Raw genomic sequence first — 18,339 nt, forward strand, 5'->3', positions numbered from 1 at the left:
AACCTTGCAGCCCAGAAGTAAATCCCACTTGGTTGTGGTGAATAATCCTTTTAATATACTGTTGGATCCTATTGGCTAGTATTTTGGTGAGAATTTTTGCATCCATATTCATCAAGGATATTGGTCTGTAATTTTCCTTTTTGAAGGGGTCTTTGTCTGGTTTTGGGATCAAGATAATGCTTGGAAGTTTTCCTTTCATTTCTATTTTTTTTGGAACAGTTTCAGTTCTTTTAATGTTTGGTAGAATTTCCCTGGGAGGCTGTCTGGTACTGGGCTCTTGTTTGTTGGGAGATTTTTGATGATTGCTTCAATCTCCTTACTGGTTATGGGTCTGTTCAGGTTTTCTATTTCTTCTTGGTTCAGTTCTGGTAGTTTTTTTGTCTCTAGGAATGCATCCATTTCTTCCAGACTGTCAAATTTGCTGGCGTATAGTTGCTCATAATATGTTCTTATAATTGTTTGTATTTCTTTGGTGTTGATTGTGATCTCTCCTCTTTCTTTCATGATTTTATTTACTTGGGTCCTTTCTCTTTTCTTTTTGATAAGTCTGGCCAGGGGATTATTAGTCTTATTAATTCTTTCAAAGAACCAGGTTCTAATCTTTGGTTTCTATTTCATTGATTTCTGCTGTGATCTTTATTAATTTTCTTCTCCTGGTGGGTTTAGGCTTTCTTTGCTGTTCTTTCTCCTGCTCCTTTAGGTGTAACTTTAGATTCTGTACTTGAGACCTTTCTTGTTTCTTGAGAAAGGCTTGTATCCCTATATTCTTTCCTCTCAGGACCACCTTTGCTGTGCCCCACAGATTTTGAATAGCTGTGTTTTCATTTTCACTTGTTTCCATGAATTTTTTCAATTCTTCTTTAATTTCCTAGTTGACCCATTCATTCTTTAGTAGGATGCTCTTTAGCCTCCATGTATTTGTTCTTTCCAACGTTCCTCTTGTGATTGAGTTCTAGCTTCAGAGCATTGTGGTCTGAAAATATGCAGGGAATGATCCCAGTCTTTTGGTACCAGTTGAGACATGACTTGTTACCCAGGATGTGATCTAGTCTGGAGAATGTTCCATGTGCACTAGAGAAGAATGTGTATTCTGTTGCTTTGGGATGCAATGTTCTGAACATATCTGTGATGTCCATCTGTTCCACTGTGAAATTTAAAGCCTTTGTTTCCTTGTTAATCTTTTGCTTAGATGATCTGTCCATTTCAGTGGGGAAGGGTGTTAAAGTCCCCTACTATTATTGTATTATTGTCAACGTATTTCTTTGATTTTGTTATTAATTGGTTTATATAATTGGCTACTCCCATATTGGGGCATAGATATTTGAAATAGTTAAATCTTCTTGTTGGAAAGACCCTTTAAGTTTGATATAGTGTCCTTCCTCACCTCCTATTATAGTCTTGCCTTAAAATCTAATTTATCTGATATAAGAATTGCCACCCCAGCTTTCTTTTGAATTCCATTAGCAGGTAAATTATTTTCAACCCCTCACTTTAAATCTGGAGGTGTCTTTGGGTCTAAAATGAGTTTCTTGTAGACAGCATATTGATGGGTTTTGGTTTTTTATCCACTCTGATACCCTGTGTCTTTTGATTGGGACATTTAGCCCATTTACATTCAGGAAACCTATTGAAAGATATGGATTTAGTTTCATTGTATTGCCTGTAAGGTGACTTTTACTGTATATTTTCACTGTTCCTTTCTGATCTGACATTTAAGACTCTTTGCTTAGAGGACCTTTCAATATTTCCTTTAGGCTGGTTTGGTGTTTACTAATTCTTCTAATTTTTGTTCATTCTGGAATCTTTTTATCTCTCCTTCTATTTTCAATAATAACCTAGCTGGATATAGTATTCTTGGCTTCACATTTTTCTCATTTAGTGCTCTGAATATATCATGCCAGTTCTTTCTGGTCTGCCAGGTCTCCATGGATAAGTCTGCTGACAATCTAATATTTCTACCATTGTATGCTACAGACTTCTTGTCTCGAGCTGCTTTCAGGATTTTCTCTTTGTCACTAAGACTTGTAAGTTGTACTATTAGATGGCGGAGTGTGGACCTATTTTTATTGATTTTGAGGGAAGTTCTCTGTGCCTCCTGGTTTTTAATTCTTGTTCCTTTGCCATATTAAGGAAATTCTCTACTATAATTTGCTCCAGCATACCTTCTTCCTCTCTCTCTCTCTTTCTTCTTCTTCTAGAATCTCAATTTTTCTAATATTGTTTTGTCTTATGGTATCACTTATCTCTCGAATTCTTCCCTAATGGTCCAGTAGTTGTTTGTCTCTCTTTCGCTCAGCTTCTTTATTCTCTGTCACTTGGTTTTCTATATCTCTAATTGTATCTTCTGCCTCATTTACTCTAGCAGTAAGAACCTCCATTCTTGGCTGCACCTCATTAATAGTTTGTTTTTTTTTTTTTAATTTCAACTTGGTTAGATTTTAGTTCTTTTATTTCTCCAGATTGTGCTCATATTTCTCCAGAAAGGGATTCTCTAATATCTTCCAGGCCTTTTTTCAAGCCCAGCCAGCACCTTGATAATCATCATTCTGAACTCTAATTCTGACATAGTATGAATGTCCGTATTGATTAGGTCCCTACCCATTGGTACTGCCTCTTGTTCTTTTTTTTGTGTGTGTGGTGAGTTTTTCTATCTTGTCATTTTATCCAGACAGGAGTATATCAATGAGAGAGTAAAATACTAAAAGGGTGGCAAAGACCCCAGAACAATATATGCTAACAAAATCAGAAGAGACCTGAAACTGGGGGGTGAAGAAAGAGGAAATAATAATAAAATATATATATATATATTAGACTGGTGAATAGAACAGAGCCACCCACTTAATTCTGGGTATATTCTGGTCTCTTAGAAGAAACTACCTCTCAAAGTTTTAAAGAAAGAAAAACTTATACATATACAAAAATGAGGGTAAACACAATGAAGGGATGGAATATGACTGTAAAGATGAAAATTTAAAAAAATTCTAAAAAAGAAATTGATGATAAGTTGGTTGGAAAAGAAAAAAAAAAAGGAAGGAATGTGCTCATGCTGGAGACTAGAACAAAGCCATGTGGTAGATTAGGGTATATTTTGATCTATTAGAAGAAATTACGTCCCAAAATTTTTTAGGGGAAAAAAGAAAACCTACATGCATACAAAAAATAAGGTTTAATACAATGAAAGGATAAAATATGACTATAACAATGAAGGTTTAAAAAGGTTTTTTTTAGAATATTATTATTAAGATAAACTAGTTATAGAATGTTAAAAGAGGAAAGAGGAAAAGTTAAAAAAATAGAATAAGAAAAAAAATAAAATTAAAAAAAAATAACTTTGCAAGACTAAAGGATCATGGGGAAAAGCCATGAATTCTATGTGTTGCTTTCTCCTAGCTCTGGATTTCCACGGTTCTCCTTCATCTGTTTGCTTGGTCTTGGCTGGATGTTCTTGCTGATCTTCTGCAGGAGGGGCCTGTTGCCATGATTCTCAAATGTCTTTGCCAGGGGCCAGGTTAAGTAATCTGCTCAGATTCACTCTTGGTAGCTTTTGTCCCCTGAACACTTTCCGTAGAGCTTTGGAGAACGGCAATGAAGATGGCTGCCTCTCGATCTCTGGCCTGGATTAGCCGAGAGCTTGAGGCCCCACTCCTCAATGCACCCTCAGAGATAAGCAGTCAATCACTCCTGTCTCCCTGGTCTCTGGTTGAGCTCCGAGCTCACCCAGCCTGTGAACGAGCATTTCTATCTCTGGTGTGGCCCTGTTTGGAGTCTCCAAACCCAGCAGATTCCTGCCTCACTGCTCCTCTCAGAGGAGGAAGGTGAGTCTCCCCGGATCTGCCACTTGTGGGGTCCCTGCTTGAAGAACAGTGGTCTGGCTGTGCCTTGGATCATGGTTTAAGGTAACCCCGATCTGAAGGCTCCCTCCTCAGCTCGGTCTCTGTATTCTGCTTCCTCGCTCTGATACCTGGAAGCTCTGCCACATTCAGACACCCCTGTTCTTTCTGTGACCCTGCAGGACCTGAGACCACACTCTCCCCCCAACAGCTCCACCCCTGCTTAGCCTCTGGAGCGACGTCCCTCAGTGGAGCCGACTTCTAAAAGTTCTGATTTTGTGCTTCGCTGCTCCACTGCTTCCCAGGAGCCGGCCCCTTCCCCTGCAATCTATCTTCCTGTCGCTTCAGATTCACTTCTCTGCATGTCCTACCTTCCCGAATGTGGTGAATTTTCTGTTCCTAGAATTTTCTGTTCCTAGAATTGCTACTCTTCTTCTCTTCTATCTCCTGTTGAGTTTGCCGGTATTTGGGGTGGTTTGATACCTCTAGCTGAACTCCTGGGATCTGATGTCATTTCAGTCTGCTACTCCTCCGCCATCTTGCCTCTTCCCCTCCCCCTTACTTTTTTCCACATCTTTGCCAACACTCGTTTCTTTTATTGTTGATTTTAGCCATTCTGACAGGGTGAGATGATGTCTCATTATAGTTTTTTTTTGCATTTCCCTGATGGTAAATGATGATGAACATCTATCCTGTGTATACTGCCAACCTGTTTGTCTTTTTTGAAGAAATGTCTATCCATGTCTTCTGCCTATTTTTACATTGGATTCTTTGGTTTTGGAGTTTTTGAGTTTTAGAAGTATTCTCCTTCTCTCTTTCTCTCTCTCTCTCCATATATATATATATACACATATACATATATATATACACACACACACACACACACATATATATATATATATATATATATATATATATATATATATTTTAGAAGTTCTTTATATATTTTGGCTACTAAAGCTTTATTGGATATATCATTTGCAAATGTCTTCTCCCATTCCATAGGTTGCCTTTTAGTTTTGATTATTTCCTTCACTGTGCAGAAGCATTCTATTTTGATGTAGTCCCAATAGTTTATTTTTGCTTTTGTTTCCCTTGCCTTAGGAGACAAATCTAGGAAAAAATTTGCTATGGCTGATGTCAAAGAGGTTACTACCTGTGTTCTCTTCTAGGATTTTTGTGGTTTCAGGTGTCACATGTTTTAATTGATTTTGAATTTATTTTTCTGTTATGTGTAAGAACTGGTCTAGTTTAATTCTTTTGCTTGTAGTTGTCCAGGTTTCACAACACCATTTGTTGAAAGGACTGTCTTTTTTCCATTGGATATTCTTTCCTGCTTTGCCGAAGATTAATTGCCCATATAGTTATGGGTTTATATCTGGCTTTTCTATTCTGTTCCATTGATTTATTTACCTATTTTTGTGCCAATAACATACTGTTTTGATTATACAGCTTTGTAATATATCTTGGAATCTAGAACTATGATACTTCCAGCTTTGCTTTTCCTTTTCAAGATTGCTTTGGCTATTCATGCTCTTTGGTGGTTCCATACAAATGTTAGGGTGGTTTGTTCTTTTTTTTTTTTTTAAGATTTTATTTTATTTATTTATTTATTTGACAGAGAGAAATCACAAGAGAGGCAGGCAGAGAGAGAGGAAAGGAAGCAGGCTCTCCGCTGAGCAGAGAGCCCGACGCGGGACTCGATCCCAGGACCCTGAGATCATGACCCGAGCTGAAGGCAGTGGCTTAACCCACTGAGCCACCCAGGCGCCTGGGTGGTTTGTTCTTGTTTGGTAAAAATGCTTTAGGTATTTTGATAAGTATTGCATTAAAATATAGATTGCTTTGGGTATTATAGACATTTTAACAATATTTTTTCCCAATCCATAAACATGGAGTGTTTCCATTTCTTTGTGTCATCTTCAATTTCTTTCATCAATATTTTATAGTTTTCAGAGTACAGGTTTTCAGCTGTTTGGTTTAGGTTTATTTCTATGTATCTTATTTTTGATGCAGGAGTAAATGGGATTGTTTTCTTAATTTCTCTTCCTGCTGCTTCATTATTGGTGTACAGAAGTGTAATAGATTTTGGTACATTGGTTTTGTGTCCTGTGACTATACTGAATTCATTTATTAGTTCTACCAGTCTTTTGAATTGTTTCAGGTTTTCTATATAGTTTATTATGTCTTTTGCAAATAGTGAAATTTTACTTGTTCCTTATCAATTTGGATGTCTTTTATTTCTGTTTGTTGTCTGGTTGTTGTGGCTGGGACTTTCTGGACTATGTTGAATACAAATGGTGAGAGTGGACTTTGTCTTATTCCTGACCTTAGGGGAAAAGCTGTTACTTCTTCCCTATTCAGGATGGTGTTAGCTGTGGGTTGTTCATATATGGCCTTTATGATGTTGAGGTATATTCCCTCTAAACCTGCTTGTTGAGGGTTTTTATCATGAATGGATTTTGAACTTGGTTAAATGCTTTTTCTGCATCTATATGAAATGATCGTATGGTTCTTATTCTTTCTCATATTGACGTGATGTATCACATTGATTGATTTGTAAATATTGAACTACATTTGCAATCTAAGAATAAATCCCACTTTTATATTTGTATCTTCTAGCCAACTAGACTGCCAGCAAATTAGTTACTCTTCGGTTTATATTCTTCTGAACTGGAATAATGTGCTAATGCATTTCTGGGGAAGGGGGAGAGGGAAGAAGTATAAATATTCAGTTTGGCTATGGTATTGCAATGTTTCATCTCAACAGCATAACAACCAGTTTAAGAAACAAAAATAGAGTAGGTGAACTAACTTCCAGAACTGTAATAGCACATTGATAAGAGTGATTATGGCAAACTAAACATCAAGTTCCAGTTAGAAAAAAGTAACTTATTTTTCAAACTCCTTAGAAACAAATACTTTAGAATCTCTAAGACAAACCTTTTCACTTCATACCAGATTTTGGTCAGTACAAGATGACAGATCCTTTTTCTCCCTCCTCCTTTCTGCTAAGTCTATAACTGGGTATAAGATATACTGGAAATAAGACAAGATACAACTAAATGAGAAATCTGAAAATTCTTTCTCACTGTAAACATTGATGTCAAAAATTTTAAGATGGAACATTTCAAGAGTTATGTGCAGAAATACGGAGACTCTTCATCACTTTGTTAATAGAAGCTTTTACTATGTTGTTGCCATGAGACTGGGAAGATTAAATAAATAAATAAATAAATAAATATATATATATATGAAGGATAGGTATTAATTTCTAATACATTTTGTTAGAAAGTTTAAACACATGATGATCCACTGAAATAAAATTTGCCTGAAAAATTTATTTGATGAATGTTCACATTAACAACTGTTCTCAGATATAATTTTTCAGAAATTAATTCAGGAAATTTGTGATATTAATTTAAGAGCAGTAGGTTAATTGATTTTAAATAAACCTGCTTATCCATTTAAAGTCGAGCATTCTTGATTCATTCTATTATTTTTCCAATTTTCAATGTTAAAATTTTAAATATGATAATTATTCATGTATTAATTTTAAATCAGTGGCATTTTTTAAATTCATATATAAGTAGCATATATGATTAGTGTAGAAAACATATTACTCAGCTCCTTTCTTTTTAGCAAAAGAAGCTCAACGGAACTTCCTAAAGTAGTAGAAATATCTTTTAGCATGTTTTTGGTGGTGCTTACATTAATGTCTATGATTGTCAATATTATAAAATTAAAAATGAAAACACAATAGTTAACACTGAAAACTCCAGATTATATATTTAATTTCTTATAAATGTTTTATTTCTTAAAAGAAATAACACAGGGGCTCCTGGGTGGCTCAGTGGGTTAAAGCCTCTGCCTTCGGCTCGGGTCATGATCCCAGGGTCCTGGGATCAAGCCCCACATTGGGCTCTCTGCTTGGCAGGGAGCCTGCTTCCTCCTCTCTCTCTGCCTGCCTCTCTGCCTACTTGTGATCTCTGTCTGTCAAATAAATAAATAAATAAATAAATAAATAAATAAATAAATAACACATCACACGCACAGTCCTACTATACAAAATTTTTCCTACAAATTTAAATAGTCCTGGGACCTTCTAAAGTTTACCAACAATTCATAGTAACAAATCCTTTGTAGTTATTACATGAATTACCAAATATAAGACTTGGTATTAAAACCAAAAAGAAAAAGAGACAGATAAATACTATAAAATCATTTTTTAAATATACTGGAATAGAGAATATGGAAGAATGATAAGAAATGAGCATTGGCAAAATTTCTTAGTCCCCTTTGATAAATCAAATATTAAAACTAGGAAAAATAGTACTTCTGGAAACCAGGAAATGACGTTATCCACATGCACAAACTCTTGAGAAAGTCATCAAAAATAATGCAGAAGGAACTAAATTATAGAAAAGAACAGTCTTTAGAAATAGTTATATTTTCCAGAGAAAGAAGACTTTAATCTTTTAGATGAAGGTTGATATCAAGAGCAGGGAAGAAAAACAAGATGTCAAATCGTAATTAATGTGACATAGTTATAGAAGTCAATTCCAGAGACCCAGGGAACATCAATATCAGCTTAGCCAATACAGCAGAGATCAGCAGGGTTTGGAGGAAATTCATCATAAGATGATCAAAGAGGAGACCTTGAGTGACTCTTCTAACACCACGGAAAGAGGATCAAGAAAAGGAAAGGAGAAAGTAAGAAGCAATGTTTAACACGCATTAAAATCACTTGAAATGAGAACCATTAAGAAACAGAATAGGGATCATGTAACAAAATACCAAAGAACAAAAAATACCAGGAGTGTAATCAAATGAAATAAGTAACAACACCCCAAAGGTTATTGAGCAAGTTACAGTTTGTATCTTACTGGAAGTTCTCCCCAAAAGTTAGTCTCTGAAAAAAAAAGTCACTTAGACAAAAGAAATGAGAAGCAGTGAGTGATGTAAATTTTATATAAAATGCTGTGTGGATTCCTAGTTCTTATAGATGACTGAAAAACACCAGTTTAGTATTTCCTATGTTCAAAATATCTGTTAGAATGTTTAAAAAATATTTTAAAAAAAGAAAAAAAGTAATTCATTGTTAGAAACTATAAAAGTATCCTATGTATTTGACAAACTTTAATATATAGGTAAAGCTGTCACTAGACTAAAGGAAAGACAAATATATTTCTACTTATCATTAGAAGATAAAGCAATTTAGAAAACAATTTAAAGAGACTCTGTGGACTCAATCCCACTTAAAGTGCAGGACAGCAAACTTAAAACTGGGGAGAAGGGAAAAGCAGGGTTCAGTTATTCAGTCATTGGTTACAGGGATAAATATTGATCTTAATATTAATGTTGGCATAATTTCAGGATATCAGGAAGAGTAAGTCCAGAAGTAAATAATTAAAAACTCAACTCAGATGATAAGTGGGTTACTAATTCCTTCTCCTTGTCTTCTGTTAGGCATTTAGTATGTAGTCTTGTGTTAAAATAATCAGGAAGTGGATTGGTTTTGAATTCTGCTGTTATGGTTAGCCTCAGTGCATCAGGGCTTCAAATTCTTCTACTTTGCTTGTGTTTGCCTCTCGATTTGTTCTTGAGCCTTTCCTTGCTTGGCTTCCCAGAGCTGTCTCATACAGCTCCCAACGAACATTCCACTGTCTTTTTCTACTGGACTTGGTGGTGCTGTGATGGGGGTTGAGGGATTGGGATGTACCTGGGTGTTCTCATTAAGTCTCAGTCAGATTCCATGAACACGGGTCTCTGTGCTATGGCCTTTTTGAGTGTTCCTGCAACTTCTCCAACTGTAATACTCTGCCTAGCCTTTCTTCCAGATGCAGAATTTTTCTTTTTACTGTTCTTCCTTTGACTATAATTCATTAAGACTTTTTGTTCCTTAGAAGAAGTAGGGAAGATGGGTCTGCATGGTATTTTTGCTGGTGGTTGACATTCCTTTTCTGGCTTCACTGATTTTCTCCCATTTTCCTCAGGCTACAGATTCTGATAACCTCCCTTGGTAGATTAAGTCTTCTGTTCCTTAGGGAAGTGTAGCAGTGGAATAGTAACAATGTTTCGCCTCCAGCAAAGCCATAGGGGACGTTTTTTTAAAATGCTCCCTAATATTCCCTGTGAGCAATTTGTTGGGCTTTTGGATGAAAAGTCTGCAAAAGGATGCAATTCTGGGGCATTTGGGTGGCTCTGCTGGTTAAGCGTCTATCTTTGGTTCAGGTCATAATCCCAGAGCCCTGGGATGGAGCCCCTCATTGAGCTCCCTGCTCAGCAGAAAGCCTGCTTCTCCTTCTTCCTCTCTCTCTCACTCTCTCTCAAATAAATAAATGAAATCTTAAAAACAAAGCAAAACAAAACAAAACGGATGCAGTTCTTCCTATAGACCTTAGGAGTTTGATGCTTTGATGCTAAGCAAACCTTAGATTTTTTTAATTCTTTTTTTAATTTAAGATTTTATTCTTTATTTTTTTCTCATTGTAGTATATACCCTCCCCAAAACCATCACCCAGTCACCCCATCTCTACCACTCCTCTCCCCTCCAACAACACTAAGTTTCAAACCTAAGCTTTTAAAAATTTATTAAAAATTTCTAGCTGACTCTTTTATTGAAATATATATGGTATTTAATGCTATCTGTCCCAGTAGGTGAATGTTTGCTTCTGTTTTTCTCTGCACATGACTTTCTTCCTTTTTGGAGTTAGTTCTTTGTCGTATATTGTCCATTCTTTAGATCTTTCAAAATAAGGGATTTATTTGTAGTTTATCTGTTTGTTTGTTTTTTTATTTTGGTCTTAATTGTAAGAAAGGAAATGATGTTTTTCCCATCTTTCTAAGTCCAAACTGAAGCTGGTATATTTTTTATTATTCATATTTTTATTATTCATATTTGGACCAGAAACTATCAGGAGTTTCACGTGGACAGGCTGTTACTCTGGTCCAAGCTAATATGCTTTTCTTAGGAGAGAGAGTTATATATGCAAGTATGTACTTTATTAAACTTTACTTGAACCCAATAAACTTTGATTGGCAGCTTTTGTTTTGTTTACAATGTAGATTACTTCTTGGAAACTGTTGGGAACCTTTAAGGCTATGAAATACTTTGTTGTAGCAAAGAGGATATAGTTTTACACCTCTAGATGTGCTAATTATGTGAGAAAGTTACCCTTTTTCAGATTTTGTCATATCTACAACCATTGGCATCTCTATTCAGATGTCTGGCATAACTCTTCACTGCTCTTAGAAGGATGACTTCCATACACAAATTAATTTGTGATTGTTTTTTGTCTGATTGCTTTTGTTTAAGATAATTTTAAAGAAAAGGCATTTCTGCTTTATTAAAATGCTAGTTTAATTATCGATTTAATTCTTTAGGGAAATTTTATATTTTCCCTGTAGGAAGTTTTGCTAAATATATTTCTCAAAGGAATGAATGAGATTTCCTTTTATCCTTTGCTGCAGCCAAATTAATGTCAATTTATGGTATATTCTTTAACAATTTATTGGTAAATAAATGTATTAGATAATGCACTTAAAATTTATATCATTTCAATGAAAAGAAATTAATATCATTATGATACACATTTCTTTTTCTGGAGGCTGACTCATTATGGATTTGTAAAAATATTTTTCCTCTACATTTTTCTAACTTTTTGTTGATTCATAGTAGTTTTATGGGGATGAATGTATTAGCATTTAAGAAAATATTTTGTGCTCATCATTATGATTCTTTCTATGATTACAGCATGCTTTGAAAGATTGACTTTCCTCAAATATCTTCAAAAGTAATCACCCACATTTCTCAAAGTATCTTTGTAGTTTAACATTAAAGTTAATACATTTGAGCCCCTTGAAAAACAGTTTGATGTTATAAATAAGGTTGCATGTGTTTTGTTTTATTATAGCTTCCTCAAATAATATTTGATTATATTCATATCAAATCTGCTTTCCCTCCTAACAAGAAATCCCACCAACACATGCAACAAATCCATTCATATATGCAAGACTTTCTGCATTCTATTGATTTACCCTTTCTTAACAATATGGTGACACTTTAAGTCATATTAAAATAACTAGTTGAAAAATGTTTTTTTTTTTCCTTTTTTAATTTCTTACCTGTTTATTTCTTTGTGGTAAAAAACAGTTTACTTCTAATTCTAAAAAAATAATATGAGAATAGATTTCTGATTTCTAACTTTGCATGTGAGGTGTTTAGAAATTGCCACTCTGTTCTAACATGTAATAAAGCTAAACAGACTAAAAAACAAGCAAGTTGTCTTGGATGGTAAGAGAAGGGTGGAAGAGGCAAACTACTGCCTCTGAGGTCGGAGAGACTGACAATCCTATCTAAGGAGTTGCTGTTTACCTGAGCAGAGACTCACACAGAGTCATGGTGGGGAACCTGAATGGTAATTGATGAGGAGCTGGTGGCTCAGTGCAGATAACAATCAGAGTGAAAACTGCAAGGGGCCCGCCCAATCACAGGAAGGCCCCCAGTGAGATTAACTTCCTGGAGCTTAACCAGGTGTCCATAGTAAGTATCTGAGAAAAATCCCCTTGAGCTTCTGGGGCGGTGGTGGGAAACCATTCTGAGGTATACCACACCAAAACCCTCTGTTCTTCTTAACACAATGAACACTAGTTAGCCAGAGCCTAACTTAATCATGAGAGCCCACAGGACCTGGAGAGGGGAAATAATCACTGAAAGTCACCCCTCGCCATCCTGTCACACCTTAGAAGGGAGAAAATACCTGAAAAGTGTTTGTGAAGTTCACAGTCTAGAGGCACAGGCTTAACTAAAACACTGAGATCTAATCATATGACTGTAGCACACTTCCCCTCCCCCCACAGTTTATCCCCCATTGCTACAAGCCCATTTGCAGCAGTTACTTTTACCCAGTACATCCTGTTTAGCTATGGAGAAAATATTATAAGGCACACCAAAAGGCAAATCAATAAAACAAAACAAAACATAAAAAACCCACAATTTGAAGAGACAAAGCAAGCATCAGAAACAGACATGGCAGGGATGTTGGGATTATCAAATCAGGAATTTAAAACAACTACAATTATACTAAGCATTCTAACATCAAAGAACTGATGAGCAATATAAGGAGACATGTGGAAATCCTAAGTACCAAAAAGAAATGCTAAAGATCAAAATCATTGTGACAGAATTAAACAGAGCCTTTGATGGGTTTATTAGTAGACTACAGAGATTAAACAACACACTTCCACATAATTCATGGTTCAAAGATGAAATCTCAAGAGAAATGTTAAAATATTTTAAACTAAATGAAAATGAAAATAAAACTTATCAAATGTTTGTGATGCACTGAAAGTAGCATCCAGGGGGAAATTTATAGCATTGAATAGATGCTCATCTTAGAAAAGAAAATGTAAAATAAATATTCTAAGATCCCACCTGAGGAAACTAGAAAAAGAAATACAAATTAAGCCAAATGTAGGCAGAAAAAATAAAGAGAAACAACAAGAATTACAGAAGAAATCTATGAAATTGAAAATAGAAATTCAATAGAGAAATCAGTGAAACCAAAACTTATTGATATGAGAATCCATGACATGAGAACATATTTTCCTGGAGTAGGTATTTTACAAAGTTTCATTCCTTATTCTCCACTTTCTTTGTCCTTATACTCTACTTTACAAAATCACTCAAAATTCTTGGGAAAGGTGAAGAGAACAAATAGAATGTTAAAACTTAATTTATCTAAACTATCAAAAATCCTTAGGTCCTGATGACACTTTACTATCATTAATTCTGTGATATCCTTTCATTTTTTCTTATAAAGAAGTCATAGATTATGCATGTATCGTGAACCCATCATGGGTAGGCTCATGCAAATAAATACAAATCTATCCATACTTGTTTCCACTCCTAACTGGATTAGCCAGATGTTTTAAAGTACTAATTCATATCAATCCTGTCATAGGCATCCTTTCCTTCATCCACCTAATCATCCCCTACATGATCTAAATCAGGTGATTTGGTATTCTGGAAAAGAAATCAGAAAAATTCGAACTTGAACATCACCAGAAAAAATACCTTATCAAATTCTCTTAACTACTTCATAAGCAATTAAAGCATAAGCCATTTATCCTTGGGTATATGTTACCCAACTAACACAAATTCACCCATTATCAAAGTAAAAAGATTATACCAATAGAGATCAAAGCAGCAGCACTTCACAAAATTTCTACAAATAGGTTACAGAAGGAAACTATAGAACAAATATTTGGAATACACATGAGTTGCCCAGTATTTGCTAAACACCATGAGGTGAGATACTTAGACCTCTGGAACCATGATTGTAATACTTTCTTTGCATCCATTTGCACTTTATCCTTTTGGCTGTATTTTTTATCTGACCTTTTTTTAAGGCTACAGACTTAATCTAAATGCCCCTTCACTATTAATAATAACTTGCTTAGGTCTTGGTTTTACTAGGGATAGTATATAATTCTGCTCTCCCAAACTATTGCTAGTACATTCAATTTATGCAATTTTGTGTATGCTAACAACTACAAAACACAAATGACTCAACATATAATAGTAGGTTGTAACTTTCCAAAGTGTTCAGCATAGAAAAAAGATGAAGATTAAGATAAAGGTATATCAAACCCACTTTATATATAATGATACTCTTTGGAACATAAAGGAAATTATCTTTGCATCAAAACAGAATAAATGGATTCTTGAGGTATAACAGTGACAACTCCCAGGGACAATATTTCTAGAACTCCACAAAAATTATTTATATTTTTATGCATTTCCTAGTTTCTAACCTTATGTGGAAATCATGCATTTTTTAAAAATTTATTTTAATCCTAACCTAGGAGCAAAGGAGCAAGGCCTGTTTATCTGTGGGATGAGGAATTAGGCAACTACAAGTATGTGAAGTATGTGACTTTCCAACTTTCTTAGAGGACAGTTTTCTTGAAGAGATGGGAGGAATAAAACAATTTTCTGGTGGTATAACTAATAATTTTTAAAACAGGTTCCTGATAATGGTGCTCTTAACCAGAAGATTGAACAATATAAGGTGTTAATAAAAAAAAATGTAGGGGCGCCTGGGTGGTTCGGTGGGTTAAAGCCTCTGCCTTTGGCTCAGGTCATGATCCCGGGGTCTGGGATGGAGCCCCGCAACAGGCTCTCTGCTCTGCAGGGAGCCTGCTTCCCCCTCTCTTTCTGCCTGCTTCTCTGCCTACTTGTGATCTCTGTCTGTCAAATAAATAAATAAATAAAATCTTAAAAAAAAATGTATTTCTCACTTTACCTAATAAAAAATAGTTTAACTTATTTCCTGTGGGCACAGCCCACAGATTTAATTCCTTAGCTTAAATAATTATGAATGAAGAAATAGCCTCAGATTTTCTTTTGGCCAATAGCAGAAAGTCTGAACTATTGCTAGACTTCATGTACCCAAATGAATATCACAGTTAATACCGAAAAACCTTATCTCTATGAATGGAATGACCACCTGGCTAAGCTTTATCTAATTTCAAGGAAAAAAATATATGCAGCTTAAAGAAGAGAATTAAGGAGTCATTGGCACCTGTTTTCTTGATTAAGCTTGGAAAATCTTATAAATCATATTCTTACATGTCTTACATTCTTTTGATATGTTAGCCAGAACCTCGATGCTTTTGTGCAGCCATTATCCCTATGTGATTCACTAAATTATTCAAAGAGGAGAACAGTATGCAAAGTGCTGACCAACATGCCAACGAAACATGCATCTCTGGTAGAATGGGTCATCTGGTGAGGCTCTGGACACTCCCTGGTAATACTTCTTGCAGCTTTGTCTCAGAAGAACAAAGAGATGGATTGAGGGTAAAAAAAAACAACAACTATGACCTATGGGAAAGAACTGATTGTTCTTTGACTTTGGTAACCTCTAGCCACCAGAACGGTGTAAAAGCAGTTCTAAATGATCCATGACAATTCAGCATCCGTAGTCAGGCTGCTGAGAGCCAGCCAAAGAATTACAACCTCATACTTCTGAAAGTCAGCCAATCCATAACACATCACTCCACTTTACATGCTTCTGAAATCTTTACATTTCATGCTTCCAAAACCTATATACAAGCATCCCTGATCCACTTCATTTAGACAAACAGTGCCTGTAAGTATGCCTTACAGCTCCCTCTTCATCCTTAACAAGTTCAGCTTTCCTTCCCTATTCCCTTCCTCCCCTCCTCCCTTCTTTCATTCCTATTTTCCCTTCTGTTAAAGTCTGACCTTTTTATTTATCATCCCTATTTAATGATGCAACTTAAGTCATATCAGGTTATAGCCCCGAGAAACCAAAGGTGAAAGTATATGTTACCTGTTCCTTTACTTTTATATTTATATACCCATATATACAAGATTTTTATAGAAGTGATAAAAATTTTAGTAGTGACACCGTATAATTCATGCATGATATTTTGTCTTGCTTTCATAAATCAAAGAAATACACACCTTGATTCTGTTTCAAAAAAGAACTGTTAAGTCAGGAGTCTTGTGAGTGTTGAAGTGAGCAGTGCAGACAATACAAAAGGAAGGTTGTGTTTCATTGTGTCAACACTGGCTACTGGAAATTTGTAAAAAATATTGAGAAAGGTGGAAAAACTTCATCATAGCTGGGACCTATATTAACATCTCATTGATACTTGATGAAGATCTACCTTTTCCCCCTCAGGATTTTCTCAGAGAATCTATTTTTCACCCATAAATGAAAGAAAATAAAGAGCCATGTATGAGATATTTGAAAGCAGAGAAATGTTTTGGGGGGCCTGAGTGGGTTGGGAGAAGAGAGCGTATCTGGCAAGGCATTTGTTCATGTAATGTGTTTGCAAGTTGAAATATATCAAAGGAAGTAGAATCTCATGATCTTATCCTAGAGAGATGCCAGCAACTGAGGAAGAAACCACTTAAGGGCTTTAGGAAAACTCACAGTATAGTTCAGCTAAATGCAAATTATAAAACACAAAGGTTGATTTTAATCCACTTTGCTTGCTTGGAAGAAAGCTTTAAGCCTCTCAAAATTCAGAGAGGCTCATATATTTAGAGCTAGTTAAAATCCTATTAAACCAAAGAGGGATTATGTAGATTAATAAAAGAGGGGGTTTATTTTTTGTTTGTTTTAATATAATATCCTCTGAACCATTCTTGATTATTGGAGTCCTCTGTTTGAGCCCCTTTCTGAAATTACTATTCATATAACTTACAAACTGGATAAGGGAGATTGATAGTTAATACTTTCTTGCGACAGATTTTACCAGGAATTAAGTCATTAAAAACTGTTTTGCTTGTAGTTCTATATGATAGAAGAACATATTAAGATTAAAAATAAAGTGTGCAGAAATAACTGCCTAGGCTAGACCCACCAGAGCACTGCATTCGCCTGTAAGATGGGAAATTTTGCCAGATTTACTTAAACTGCTTGGTTTTGTTGACGTAGTCTTTGGTCTACCTGCCTTTGGTCAAAATGTCGGTAGATAGATATATATCTGTATAGATACGTCTCTGTCTATGTGGTCTCTTGTTTTTTGAACAAACCTTAAAACTTATATTATTAATGTATTAATGACATATTTACAATTCTTAAAGAGATTTTTAGTTCTTCAAAACATTATATATATTGCTCTTTATAACAAGATAAGGACTAATAAATGCAGGATCGATCAATCTTTCTATCTTTATCTTTATCGAGAGTTTTTCACCTACTACGTCTTTAAATCCAAGATAGGAAAGTAAAATAGGAAATTCATATTTTTGTTAGTAGGATGCTGAATTAAAAGGTGTAATTTCTTCATTAATTATTTTTTACGAGTCCCTACTGTGTTTCAGTGACGGTATCACAGAAATGGTATGTACCATGTATGATGATGGACTCTGTTTTTGAGTCATCCACTAAAGGATGTTGGTCATTGATTTCTTTATTTATTTATGTAAATAAGGGTCTGTACATACATAAAGATATGAAAGAATAAGCAGGTAGAAGTAAGTGTCAGTATTGGCACATACAATGTAGAAAAGACTAGAAAGACATCAATGCATAGATAAAAGCATTGTGTGTAGATACACTTAAATATTTAAGTTGGCATTTAAAAGCAAATTGGACTCTTCTGTTAATCCCTTTCCTGGGCTGTATTATTCCTGAAGAGGGGCACGATTAAAGCGTTTTTTAATAATATCTCCAAAAAAGACAGTGTTATTTAAAAAAAAAAAATGCTGTGTAGCAAAAAAATGTTGTGTAGGCCAACTGGGGAATAATGGTAGAAAGAAATACCTTGGAGGACACTTTTGTTGTACAACATTTGGCATTAAATAAATGCACAGGCCTGCAAGTGTAAATGTATTACGTATGTCAGAGGAACAGTAATTAACCTGCTCCCTCTCAGCTGTTTTGATAGGCCATTTTCAGAATGAATGGTTGAAGCTGAGAAAGGGCATTTGGCATTTAAGATCCCTGCCTATAGGATATTATTC

This window comes from Meles meles, chromosome 2 (assembly GCF_922984935.1).
Source record: "Meles meles chromosome 2, mMelMel3.1 paternal haplotype, whole genome shotgun sequence".
Lineage (NCBI taxonomy): Eukaryota > Metazoa > Chordata > Mammalia > Carnivora > Mustelidae > Meles > Meles meles.